Below are 5272 nucleotides of genomic sequence, written 5' to 3' on the forward strand. Positions count from 1 at the left end.
GTTCGAAAGGTTGAACCTTTCATCTGAATAGCTATTTGCACGTACTTGATGGGTCTATTTTTAGAACTGATCATACTATATGAACTGAAATCATACTATATAAATAGTAACGACTAACTTGAATTTTTAGTGTTTCTTAAAGCCTAATATTTACGTAAAGTTTTGAGAATATCTTAGTAATGAGGAGAGGAATGTGTGACTGGTGAAGGTACTTTATGAGAGAAGCTTTTGAAATAAATCTAGGGTTTAAGAGGAAGGAGAAGATGAGTTTTAGCATGAGGGAGAAGGAGTGTTAGGGGATCATATTGTTGCTCTAGGCTAGCTACAACCTTGCTCCTCTTATAGCCTTGGTTAGCTCTTGAAGGGTCTCTTGAGATAGAGGCTTCTAGGTCAAGTCCCGATATACTTTGCCTTCTCTAGGAGGGAGAAAAAGAATATGAGGTTCTCTGCCTGTGAAAGGATTCTGATTCTATACCATCTCCAAGAGGGATAAAATGGGTTCAAGGTTCTCTACCTTCTCTAGGAGGGAGAAATACAATTCAAGATTTGTCGTTATCATCAGGGAAGGGGACAAAGCTTTCGACACTCCTCCACATCAAGTTTGGTAAAAGTGAGTCTGTAAAGGCTTCTCCACCTAATTGTGGGAGAAAAATAAGAGTCATTTTTTTTAGTGAACTTCCTAGAGGGAGGACAATAGGGAGTGGATGTAGGTCAAGATTGACTGAACAACTATAAAATTATGGTGTGCTCTTTCTTTCTTTTTACTTTATATATTTTACTTTTCTGTAATTTATTTTCTTGATAATTACTTGGTTAAAAATCTATTATTAATGCTAGAATGAGTTGATTTAATTATTTCTACCATTATTATAATTATTTTTAAATTTATTAGCTTCAACATAGGGTGATTAAGTTCTTCATTTTAAGTTTTGAAAAATTATAAAATAAATTTTCATTCTTGCTTAGTATTGTGTGACTGCTGAAGGTACTTTAAGAGAGAAGCTTTTGAAATAAATCTAGGGTTTGAGAGGAAGGAGAATATGATTTTTAGCATGAGGGAGAAGGAGTTTTAGGGGATTATATAGTTGCTCTGGGCTAGCTACACCCTTGCTCCTCTTATAGCATTAGTTTGCTCTTGAAGGCTCTCTTGAGATAGAGGCTTCTAGGTCAAGTCCCGAGATATTCTGCCTTCTCTAGGAGGGAGAAAAAGGAGCAGAGGTTCTCTGCCTGTGAAAGAATTCTGATTCTCTACTATCTCCAAGTGGGATAAAAAGGATTCTGGGTTCTCTACCTTCTCTAGGAGGAAGAAATAGGATTCAAGGTTTGCCACTATTATCAGGGAAGGGGACAAAGCTTTTTTCACTCCTCCGCATCAGGCTTGGCAAAAGTGAGTCTGTAAAAGCTTCTTCTCCTAATTGTTGGAGAAAAATGAGAGCCACTTTTTGTTAGTGAAATTCCCCAAAGTGGAGGACAATAGGGAGTAGATGTAGGTCAAGGTTGACAGAACCACTATAAAATTATGATGTGTTCTTTCTTTTTTTTTTTTTACTTTTTGTATTCTACTTTTCTATAATTTATTTTCTTGATAATTACTTGGTTAAAAATCTATTATTAATGTTAGAATGAGTCAATTCAATTATTTCCATCATTATTATAATTATTATAAAATTTATTAGCTTCGGCATAAAATGATCAAGTTCTTCATTTTAAGTTTTGAAAAATTATTAAAATAATTAGTATTCTTGCTTAGGCTTTTTTAAATAACAAATTCAACCCCTCCCCCCTGATCTATCTTAGGCTAGTTCTTTGAGGTCTCACAACCTCCTCAAACTTTCAAGTGGTAATAGAGTTGGTATCAGAAATAAGGTTTTAGAAAAAATTTGAAAAATGATCAATGGATAAAGTTGGTAATAGTAAGACTGCTGAGGGTTATTCAATAACTTGTTCACCTTTATTCAATTATATACCTTTTAACTTTTAGAAAGAGCATGCTATTTTAATAGTAACAAGGTTAAAAGAACATGCTAGTTTAATTACCGAGCATTCTAATTTAGATAATAAACACATGACATTTCTTGATAAGTGTAACGTCTTAAATAAGAAGCATGTCAACTTAACTAATGTACACAAATCCTTGAAAACATCACATCTTAAACTAAAGAAAGCATACAAAGTATTAGAAACATCAAAATTAGAAATAGATGGTCGGGAGTATACATTGAAAATTAAATGACCATTCTTGAAAGTGCAAATAAATTTTTGTAAGAAAAACTAACTACACTTGAGAATACCAAACACCACTACCTTAAAACAATCTCATAAGCCCTCAACACAACATGCATTGCATAATCCTAGGAAAAGGCACCATGACCCACATAGGTTCATAAATCCATTTCTTGGTGTGAGGTGTTACTCTTGTGGCATGTTAGGACACATAGCTCGCACTTGCATAATCCACTGTATGACATATCTAGTGTGGAGACCTGAATTACGTTCATCACAACATAGGGCGCATTCATCTTATTCATTCGAGCATAAGGTGGAACCCAAACTCACTTGGGTTCCTAAATCTGACCTTTGAATGACTAAGTAGGGTTGCTCTTACAAAAGACCTAGTGAGAGTATGTGGTACCTAGACAGTGGAAGCTTGAGGCACATGACAGGTAATATGAAGCAGTTCATCACACTAGAGGCTAGGACAGGAGGCAAGGTGATACTAAGAGACAACTGTTAAGAGAGTTGGAATTTGCATGTTTTACATTCTTGCAACTTGTATAGCTTTGATGATTCCAAATATTGTTGTTTTATGTGTAGTTATCTCCTAACACTTTTTGGAAGATTTGTTTTTTCTCTTGTGTGTACTAACATTTCAGGAAAATCGAACTCCAAACTATGAAGAATTCAAATCAAATTCAGCATATAATCCTTTATAAATTGAAGCTTTAAATTGTTCTTTAAATTGAGAGGGAGTAATTGTAATTGAGTGAATAAAAACACACACACAGACACTTAAGGAGATCTTACAAAATTTGTACTGATCGTACGGGATGAACCTAGTTCATACGGAACGATCAGGTCAGTTATCTCCTAGTAAGAACAATGCGAACAGGAGTTGGAGGAAATTTTTCTAAGTCCTGATCGTCCAGAACAAAATTATTTTCATCCCAGGACGAGTTAGGCTCTGTAAAAATTTCAACCAGACAAAATCCAAATCGTCCCCGGATGAAGTCTTCTCTATAAAAATTTCATTCAGACGAAATCTATATTTGTACTAGGACGACTCGGGCTCTGTAAAAATTTCATCCAGCTGAAATCCAAATCGTCCCTGGATGAAGTCTTCTCTGTAAAAATTTCGTTTAGATGAAATCTAAAATCGTGCCAGGACGACTTGGGCTCTGTAAAAATTTCATCCAGACGAAATCCAAATCATCCCCGGATGAAGTCTTCCCTATAAAAATTTCGTTCAAGCTAAATTCATAATCATGCTAGGACGAGTTGCCCTCTGTAAAAATTTTGTCCGGACGAAGTCCTGTTCATCCCAGGACGGTGGGAACCGATTTAAGTAAGTTGTTTACATCTTGTGGTAATTTGGGAACCGACCTATGAAATAACTATTCGTCTGGACGAACCTAGTTCATATAGGATGATGATCGTGTACGAACATAGTTCGTAACAATATTCATTAGGATCATTTCTGACACTTTAAGTAAAATCGCCCAGGACGATCCACGATCGTACGGGACGATCCATTTTGTGTTGACTTGAATATTTATAGTTTTTGGACGATTTCTCTTGTCTCTCCTATATAAGGTCCTACCAATCTTTTTGGTCATTGATCTTCATGCCTATTGAAAGAAGAGTCAAGGAGAGAGTGTGAGAGTGCATTCAAAGGAGGATTCCTACCACTGGAGCATGAAGGCTTCGCTTGGTGTTCAATGGTAAGAATCTCTACTTGTGATTTGGGATTACTTCACTCTTTTCTTTCTTCCTTCTAGAATTCTTGTGAGAAGATCTATCAAGGAGATTTGGTTCTCTGCCGACACTTGGAAAGTGTGAACAGCCGTTGGTTCTCTGCCAACACTAGGAGAGTGTGAAAGGATGAAGGATTCTCTTCCCACACTAGGAGAGTATAAAAGGATGAAGGGTTCTATGCCCAGCGCTGGGGATAGTGTGAAAGGACGGACGGTTCTCTGCCAGTACTGGGGATAGTGTGAAAAGGATGAACGGATCTCTGCCAGCACTGGGGATAGTGTAAAAAGGATGATGGCTCTCTGCCAGCACTGGGGATAGTGTAAAAGGACGACGGTTCTCTGCCACACCAGGTAGTGGTGAAAAGAGTTTTGTAAAGGCTTCTCCACCTTGCGGTGGGTGCAAAAGGAGAGTCACTAGTAGTATTAGTGCAATACTCGGAGGGTGCCTTCGGGGAGTGGATGTAGGTCTGATTTTGACAGTCACTTAATTATCGTATGTGGATCTTAGTCCAGGAAGGATATACAAAACCAACTAGATTAGTTGACGGAGTTAGAGTTGAAATACCTTTTTGCATACTGGATAATAGAAGAACGTGGCTTAGCACAACTTAACACCAAATGCTTGAATAGTATCTTTTGTGCTTTAAAATTAGAGGATTACATGCGAGTTTCCACTTGCAAAATTGGAAAGGATATATGGGATAGACTTTGTATAACATATGAGGAGACAAATGAGGTTAAGTAATCTAGACTTAATATCTTGTTGCATGATTATGAACTGTTTCACATGAAACCAAATGAATCAATTTCTGATATGTACACAAGATTCACACAAATTGTCACCTCTTTACATGCACTGGGTAGGGAGTTAATAAATACTGAAATGGTTAATAAGATTCTTTGTTTCTTACCTACTATATATGATGCTAAAATTACTGCAAATACAGAGTCTAAAGATTTAAATATTTACTCTATTGACAATCTTCTTTGTTTACTTATTGCTTACGAGTAAGGAGTTAGCCAAAGAAAGGTTGATGCAGGTGAACCACGAAGGGAGAAAAACATAGCACTGAATGTGGAAGAGTTTGAGAGTGAACACTCACAACTTGAGGATGAAGACGACATCGCATTGATGACTAGACAGTTCATAAGCTTTCTAAAGAGGAAGCAAAAGAGACGCCAACAATGGAATAGAGGTAAATTCAATAGAAATGCCAAGGTTTCAAATGAAATTATTTGGTATGAGTGCAGGAAACTTGGACATATAAAGACGGATTGCCCAAAACTCAAAGCCAATCCTA

Source organism: Dendrobium catenatum, unplaced genomic scaffold, assembly GCF_001605985.2.
Source record: "Dendrobium catenatum unplaced genomic scaffold, ASM160598v2 fragScaff_scaffold_1038, whole genome shotgun sequence".
NCBI classification, from domain to species: domain Eukaryota; kingdom Viridiplantae; phylum Streptophyta; class Magnoliopsida; order Asparagales; family Orchidaceae; genus Dendrobium; species Dendrobium catenatum.